This window comes from Salmo salar, chromosome 20 (genome assembly GCF_965601325.2).
Source record: "Salmo salar chromosome 20, fSalSal1, whole genome shotgun sequence".
Classification (NCBI taxonomy): domain Eukaryota; kingdom Metazoa; phylum Chordata; class Actinopteri; order Salmoniformes; family Salmonidae; genus Salmo; species Salmo salar.
Genome location: NC_138310.1, coordinates 49,931,298 through 49,940,510, shown reverse-complemented (window position 1 = coordinate 49,940,510; position 9,213 = coordinate 49,931,298). Strand labels below are relative to the sequence as shown.

The 9,213-nt window shown below is 42.2% G+C and overlaps 1 long non-coding RNA gene across 1 annotated transcript; it reads left to right on the top strand.

Moving 5' to 3' along the window:
• The first annotated feature begins 4,805 nt into the window (after window positions 1-4,805).
• On the top strand, window positions 4,806-9,013 carry LOC106580724 (uncharacterized). Its single transcript, XR_001322952.3, has 3 exons — window positions 4,806-4,888; window positions 5,058-5,110; window positions 5,844-9,013. It is a non-coding gene; the product is annotated as an uncharacterized LOC106580724 (long non-coding RNA).
• The last annotated feature ends 200 nt before the right edge of the window (window positions 9,014-9,213 follow it).

The following is a 9,213-nucleotide window of genomic DNA, read 5'->3' as shown; positions in this document are numbered from 1 at the left end:
GTGAAATCTCCTGAATCAGAACCAACACTCCTGCCTCCTGTATTCCCGAACCTTGCCAAGCCATCCGAATGGAAGGCTAGAGAGAGGGCCGGAAAAGGGATATATGATCACCTCCATCTGGGACAAGGGTGGATTTATGGACACTTGAGTCAGTTCTACCTTATCAGAGAAGTTCATGTCATAGCACACAAGGAAGAAATACATCTGACCGCTCGGAAAGATTTAGTTTTGAGCTCCTCTTAAAGTTTGTGAGGATTTAAAAGGGGAGTTATCAGGGTCAGGAAGGGTAATAAGCAAGAAGCCAAAGAGCATCAGAGTAATGCTGTGACGCAGGCTGCGGTTGTGTAAATGGGTGATATCTGCATAATTAATTCCTGTGGTTTCACAGGCCAATCTCTGTTGTTTTGGATGGCAAACAACAGTACTGGAATTTAGGAGCTCTGATAACCTGTTCTCATCAGTTCTTCTCAATGTGGGTACATCTGAGATTTTCAGAAAGGGGAATGGAAAATGTCTGTTTGTCCCTTTTGATGAGGTGTAAATTATCTTCCACCTACGGATATTTTCTAAATTGTCACAAAATCTAACATTTTCTTTGTCTTGATATGTAGGTCATATCTTTCTAAAGTGAGCTTCAAAATGCCCAGGTTGAAGTGTGTGGGTTGTGGACTTTTTTAACTCGCCCTTCACACCATATAACATTGTACCATCTGACATACAAAGGAATCGCTTTTTGAAGTGACAACTTAATAAAGTGTATTTATTTTTATTAGATGAGCAATGTGTGTCATCTTTTGATCAAAACCTTACTTGACATTCAATTTAAGAATGATTATCTAATCATGTGTGTGAAGTTTTATGTCTTTGTATCAGTTGCTGAAACAGGAGTATGAAAACATCTAGAAGGGATATTGAGGTGTGTCGTCCATTGCGCAAGAACCATAATTTAGCCAACACTCTTATCCAGAGTGACTTACAGTTAGGGCTTTTCATCTTAAGATAGCTAGGTGGGACAACCACACATCATAGTCATAGTAAGTACATTTTTCCTCAAAGTAGCTATCAGCAAAGTCACAGCTAGTAAAGGGAAAAGGTAAAGTGCGAGTGTTAGTTCACGAAAGGCTTTTTTTTTGGGGGGGGGGGGGGGTGCTGTGGAATTAAGATACTATTTGAAGAGGTAGGGTTTCACATGTTTTCGGAAGATGGGCAGGGACTGTCTGAGCTTCAGGGGGAAGTTGGTTCCACCATTGGGGTGGGCCAAGAGACCAGAGGTGGCAGAACGGAGTCCTCGGGTTGGGGTGTAGGGTTTGAGCATAGCCTGAAGGTAGGGAGGGGCAGTTCCTCTTGCTGCTCCGTAGGCAAGTTGTGGATGCGAGTTTCGGCTGGAAGCCAGTGGAGTGTGCTGAGGGATGGGGTGACATGGGAGAAGTTGGGAATGTGGAACACCAGGCGGGATGCAGCATTCTGGATAACCTGAAGGGGTTTGATGGCACAAGCAGGGTGGCCAGCCAACAGCAAATTGCAGTGGTCCAGACTGGAGATTACAAGTGCCTGGATTAGGACCTGCTTCGCTTCCTGTGTGATGTAGGGTCGAGTCACTGCTTTGATGTTTTCAGAGAATGACAGGGTGTTGTCCAGGGTCATGCCAAGGTTCTTTGCACGCTGGGAAGGTTGACAACCATGATGGCGAGGTCTTGGAGCTGACTGGCCTTCCCCGGGAGGAAAAGCAGCTCCGTCTTGTCGAGGTTGAGCTTGAGGTGGTGGGCCGACATCCAAGCTGAGATATTTGCCACACATGCAGAGATGTGTCGCGACCTGGGTGTCAGAAGTGGGAAAGGAGAAAAGTATTTGAGTGTCATCTGCATAACAATGATAGGAGAGACCATGTAAGGATATGATAGAGGAAAGATACTTTATGATGTCACATAGCAGGTGCAACCTGTTTCTGTTGGTAGCAGGCAGGAAGTCAGACAGTTTGCAGAGAGAGAGAGAGAGAATGGATGTTTCTTGTTGTTTGGCTGTCTTCAGTCTTCTTGAACCAGTTTTAGAGAAAACAGTCGAGCCGTCATGTTACATGTCATTTTTGTCTATTTTGTAAATTTTAATGAGCTGTAAGAAAAGTGAAAAGGTCTGATAATTCATATCATGATACATTGAAAGTGGTATGTGTGCCAAGTTGGCTAATTTAGCTAAGAAATGTATTCTGACACATCTTCTCGGCTTTATACTGGTCTGGTACAAACTCATTGAGAATTATTGAGAGAAAGCATATAGGCCTACTAAACAATCTTAGCAATGAAATGTCACTAGAAACAGTTGTATACTGAAGACTTGGGCCAACTAGGGAAGTGACTCATGGCATACTTTGAGGTCAACCAAAAACCATTTGTTGGGTAATGGACAATTAGCTTTGGAAATAAATGCATTGCTTTTTGTCCCCTTATCAGGTTTCCTGTGTTTTGGCTGGCAGGGGAGATGGCAGATAGATAGAGGCTTCTCCTTTCCTTTCCTCTCCTCGCTCCTCGTCTCTCAGTGGGGTCCGTTTGGGGTCTTAGTCACTGGTGTGTGAATCAGAGGCCGTATTTGCATCGAACACAGTGACTCACCCTGCTGCTTTAAATCACAGGAATGCCCGCAATGCTGCAAGATGGCTGCCTCTGGGCTGGTGGCATACGGACTCCAGCTGAAAGAGAGGTTTGACTCCCTCACTGCCAGAGAATTCCCCCCTCTGCCCTTCTCGTTATCCCCCTTCAGTCATACCGATTTGGTACACTGTTTTAAACAGGTTGATTTAATGTCTTCAGAACAACATAGCTTTGACTGATGCTTGTGTTTAACCCAGAGTTCCTTGCATAGTTTTGAGGTTGATAATAACCTGCATACAAACAAATGTTTAGCTTTTTTCACTCACTCACTCACTCACTCACTCACTCACTCACTCACTCACTCACTCACTCACTCACTCACTCACTCACTCACTCACTCACTCACTCACTCACTCACTCACTCACTCACTCACTCACTCACTCACTCACTCACTCACTCACTCACGGCTTTTTTTTAACAACCTATTGACCTCTTAATGTTATGACAGTAAAACCCTATTTGTAAGTCTATATCTGTTGGCCCAGAGTGCAAAGACACCCCAAATGTTGTAGAAATGTACACAGTAGTGTTAGTGTTACGTACAGTATTAGGAATAGTGTAATAAGGCTTTTATTTCCTAAGAAAAATAATGACAAGGTCACACATACAAGACTAATTAAATGTATGCTTATGTTAGGTGTAGATATGTACCTTCACTCATCAGTCAAATGCATAACAATATTGTATCACTTTCTGTTAAGATCATCAAGCCATTCATACTGAGAGAGCTTTTATGAGAGGTTCAAGCCCCTCTTAAATGGAGGAAGGGGTCTGGGGAATGTTCAGATTTTTCTTGGAGTATCCTTTTCTGTATGAAATACAGTCCAGGCTTTCCCACATGTTTTTCATTTCCGTCCTTGGTTTTTCTTCTCTGCCCGTCATCTGGAAACCCTTCTCATTTGTTAGTGAAATATAGCTGAGAGGTGTTAGTCACAGGCCCAGCTAGAGCAACTGGAGACGCTAGGAGACGTCGCGAAGAGGGCCCTCTCTAACAATCGGCAGATGCTGGGAGAGGAGGCGGATCAAGACCCTAGGCATGTGCCTACCGCATGGAGGGGTGTGGTACTGGGCTAAAGGCTTAGGACTGGGCCTATGGAGGGTGTGGTGGTGGGCCAAATATTGTGGCTTGGGCTGAGTATATGGAGGTGTGCGGTAGTAATGGAGGGAATGATTCAGTCTCACTCTTCTGCAATTTATGCCATTAGTGATTAGGGGTACGGAAATGAAATACAAGTGTTTATTATTCAATTCTTAGCTGATTTTAACAAAGGGGCAATCATGAAGTTTAGTCAAACCTAAGGTATGTCTGTTCAAATAAATAATCTGCTGTACAAATTGTGTGGTTACCAACTTTGCGTACGTTATTTGTATTTTAAATGTGTATTTATACATTTGTATTAGACATTTGCTGTATTTGAAAGCGGCCACACATAGTAGAAGGTTCCTGGTTTCTATTGTATTTGTAAAGTCAGCATATTGTCTGTTTGAGTTGTCTTGGTGATACGGTGAGAAGGGTGTATACTTGTTGTTACTAGAGACCAAGTCATGAAATGCTTCACTAATAGTTCCTCAATCAGCAAAACCTCAAAGCAAACAAAACACCTGTCAATGCCTAATGCACAATAAGATGAAACTGTAACGTGATGCTTGCTATGAAGTATGGAATGCTTCTCATACATTATTACATTTTCCATTAGGATCTATAAAAGGTGGACTGGATAATTGAAATGATAGAGAACATTTAATGCTGACGCAAGTTTTTGGATTTACTTTAGCAAAGTAAATTTGCTTTCAGAAGCCATGTGCCAACATATTGACACCGCCCACATCCTTTTTAATCAGTATTGGTTTTATAATATAAAAATGTGCATAATTACATGTTTACACTATTTAGCCAAAGTACATACTCTGGGGTATGGATTTCGATTCCGTCCATCTACCACATCACTGAAACTGTCAAAAACCCTGATAGTTTTCCATTCCCCAGAGATCATATCACAGTTCATTCCTCCGGCTGAAACCTCAGGCCATATGTTGAAAATGTCACCAGGGAGGTATCGTTCAAACCATGCTATTCTGCGCCCCACCCACGCTATCCTCAGCACTTATCATGAAGAACTATGAAGAGCCTAGAACTAAAGCAAAACGTCTGTCTTCCTAGATCAGTGAGGAGGGAGGTGAGAGCTGCATTCCTGCCCTGTGGAGTTGAGGTCCACGGGAGGAAAGATCTGCTGCTCGATTGGTGGGTTTTCTTTTCAATCCAAGCTGCCAAGAGCATAAGCCAGCCAGTGTGGCTAAGAGTACATCCACAGGTTTCTAAGAATTCTGACAACAATTCCAAGGAAGAGAGATTAACACACTTCCTGTAAGAACACACACTAATTAACCAGAAATCTGTTTGTGATTCTTAGGTTCCCAAAGCCTACAAATGACTGGCAGTTGAACATATAATGAAATCAAGGGGGTGGGTGATCTCTTTTCAACCTGACAATGTTTCTTCACAAGTTCTACACTTTGTTGTCACTGGATGTACATTAGAAGCTTTACTGGCAAAAACATCCAGAAACATACCACTGCTAATGTTGACTCAGTCTACCAATGTTTTGGCATTGATGGGTGTGACTGTAATGTTTGATTTGAACAGGTAAATGTGAAAAGCTTTACATCTCTTCCATTAATTACGTCATTCTAGTGAAATTTTCAGCCTGTGGAGAGGCTTGCTTTTTATTTTATGTCCATATTGTCTATTTTGTAAAATGCCAGATTTTTTTCTAATAGGTCATGTGACACCATAATATAATGATATATATTTATATTTTATTTTTAGTTAAAGCCTGGATGGAAGAACCCAAAGCTTGCATGTGTTTGTGACAAATCTTAATATCTCCGCTACAACTACTTTTTGTTACTATCTACTGAATCACTGCTGTAAATTGGTTGTCCGCCATTCCTTGGCTTTGTCGTAACCGTATTGCTTATTCTGCCTTTCAACAGTGCTTCTTTGTCAAATGTGCAATGTTGTTTTTTTCTGCCATTAACACAAATGCCTAGGGAATTTGAGACATAAGGAAGTTATTTGAAGGAATAACACACACAAAGCGTGCCATCATCTAAGCATTTATATTCTTGTTTTGATTGTCTGTTATGTTGTCTCGAACATTAAGCCAATCCATTTGTCTTCTTTTGTTCCCTCACAGATGAATCCATCTGAAGTCCCTAACGCTGTGCCAAAACCACAGTGAAACAGAGTCACATGAGATGGAATGAACATCGAGGCCTCGTCACAGGCCACAATGACTCAGACTTAGAGGACCAACTTACTTCCACACTCACCAATTTACCCACCCGCTAGCTCTGAGACAAACACTCGTTCTTCTCCATACTCAAAACTATTTCTGCACATTCTGAGAACTTGGTTTACTGCATCTCAAAAGTGCCACATGTTGTATAGCAGAAGAAAGTGAATCTTGTTTTTGATGAGGATACAGGTTTATCCCGTTCCCACACGTGAAGAGCGAGAACAACATGAATGAGGTATTGGTACAGAGCCAATATTGGTCCTTTTTAAGCTCTTAAAGGGAAAAAATAGCCCTTGTGGTCAACCGAATCGCAAATATTTACCTGGCGTGGTTTACTCTATTCTTTGGTGGCAAATGCAGTAGTTTTTTCCAATAACATCGTCAAATTTGAGAGATAACCTTTCATAATAAAAAAAACAGCAAACTGGACAAATCTGAGGAAATCTAACAGCATCCCAGACCGTTAATTGGCAATACAACTCGACTCTGCTGCTTGGTAGCTTAAGCAATGGTAAACTTTTAGAAAAAAAAAATATTCGGCTGTCCACGTAGGAGAACCATTTTTGGTTCCCATGTGGAAAGGGTTCTACATAGAACCCAAAAAGGTTACACCGGGAAACAAAAAGGGTTCTTCAAAGGGTTTTCCTATGGCAACAGCCGAAGAACCCTTTTAAGTTCTACCATAGCAATTTGTTTTCTAAGAGTGTACCATAAATCATGTTGTCACAAAGCTGATTGGTGGAACAAGGGTCAGTGTGACAGAGTTTTACTGAAGTCATCACAATTCTTTGGTGACAAATGAAGCCTTGTTTATTTCCATTTGCTATTAACAATAAGACACACCTCTAAATCCTCAAAATTGATAGAGAACGTTTTCATAACACAATGAAATAGGACACACTTGAGGAGTAATTGGTTATACAACACAGGGCATCTGATTGGTAGATTTATCTGTAGCGTCATAAATAAAAAAATAAAAACATCATCTGATTGGTGGAATAACGGCCAGTGCGAGTCCCTGGTTTACAGCCTTACCCCTAGGCGTGCGTTGTGCCAAGAGACGGGACTGACTTATGGAGCTGTCTTTGATTGGGCAAGTCTCTGAGCTGGTGAAACGGGTTATACTGTCCCACAGCAGGGGCAGAACCCATCACAGAGTTTTACTTTGAAGTCGGGGTGGGGCACAGGCAGGGACGAGGCCCCACATGACACAAAATCCACAGGACAACAATTAATGACCTGTCAAAATGTCTCAGTGATATAAGTTCCAGAGTACTCAACCAAAACAATGATGAAACCATGCAGGTTTACTACATTATTCCAATGGAAAAGTTCACAAGTTTACAGAGAATATTTTCTTCATGTCATGTGTCCCAATCGCATTCCTTGTCATACTATTGCAAATAAGGAACTCTATGACTGAGTTAAAATAGCTGTAATGACCTATACTCCACTGAACCACTTAGTGAATAGTGGGGGTGCAGCAGAGGTTTCATACAGGTCATCAGACACAGACACACACAGACAAACATGCACAAGCACAAACCGCTGACCTTTACGCTGGTAATGTTTTCTCTCAGTGAAAAAAAATCCATAAAAAAATTGTCAGCATTACTGGAAAGAATTACTGTACTAATACTCCAGTGACTTGAAATTTGAAGCCAACCTGTTCACATAGATTCTTGTCTCAAGGCCCCTTACATAAGGCAACAAATGATTGCATGGAAATGTTGAATAGTAAGGTCAGGTGAAATAATTACTAAAGTTCTGTCTTTTTGTTGGGTGACTGTGGATTATTCCATGTTCTGTCTTTGTCTGTTGTCTATTCAGAGATCCCACACCCTACTTTAAATAGTCCCACCCAGTTACCGATATTTAGAAAACTGGAAAGACAAGCTTAGCTTACCGTAGATCTTGCATTCCTAGACAGAGAAACAGTGTGTATAAATAATGCCAAAATATTATACAAAACATCAACAACCTCTTTCCGTGACAGACTGACTAGGGGAATCCAGGTGAAAGCTATGATCCCTTATTGATGTCACATGTTTAATCCACTTCAATCAGTTTAAATGAAGGGGACGGGACAGTTTCAAGACGGATTTTTAAGCTTTGGGGCATTTGAGACATGGATTGTGTATGTGTGCCATTCAGAGGGTGAAGGGACAAGACAAAAGATTGAAGTGCCTTTGAACGGGGTATGGTATTAGGTGACAGGCGCACCGGTTTGTGTCAAGAACTGCAACCCTGCTCAACAGTTTCCCGTGTGTGTCAAGAATGGTCCACAACCCAAAGGACATCCAGCCAACTTGACACAACTGTGGGAAGCATTGGAGTCAACATGAGCCAGCATCTCTGTGGAATGCTTTCGACACCATTGTAGAGTCCATGCCCCGACGAATAGAGGCTGCTCTGAGAGAAAAAGGGGTTGCAACTCAATATTAGGAGGTGATCTTAATGTTTGATGTACTCAGTGTATGTCAGCCACAATACAAAAGGGGGCATACTAAACATCTGAGTGTGCACTAGCTGGTGCTTGGTTACAATGTTGACCGCCATTAGAACGTTTTAATTCACCCGCTCTGCAGGCCGCATGTCTTAACTACTTATCCGTCTCTCTCGCTCTCCCTCTCATCCATACACACACGTACAACCCCCTCACATACCCATAGACGGACGTTCATACTTTGTAGCTTTAAAGTTTGAGCTATTGTAGCCTGCTGTGTGCAGTGTTTGTGTGTAACACGATGTAGGTGAGGGAAGAGCAGGGGCGGGCGGCTCTGCAGGTTGTTCAAGGAGCGGTTTGTGGTGTACGTCTCCCACAGCTGTGAGCCAGGAGGGTGTTGTTCACCATTCACTAGCCGAACCTCCTCACAACCCTTATTTGCCATCCTTTGGGGACAAACACAGCATTTTTTTTCTGACTCTGTTTACCAGGCTTTCGGCCAAGTGTTTGCAGAGTGAGTTTGTGTTTCTGCCTGTGAGTAATAACAGCCCTTGGATTTCTAAATGTGGCCATTATCACAGCTGGCTGAAAGGGGAGAGCTGTGGGCAGAGGGAGTTGGATGGGGGTGGGGGAGTTTATTTGTTTTTTTTACTAGTAAGTTTGGGTCAGAGCCCTGGATGTTGTGTATGCTAAATACATATTACACAATCAATAGTAGAGTAGATCTATAGTAGAAAGAAGAACAACACGGGAACAGGTTCTCAATGAAGTACCTGTTGTAATCAAACAAAAGAATCACAGGGGAAGCCGTGTTAGTAAGGA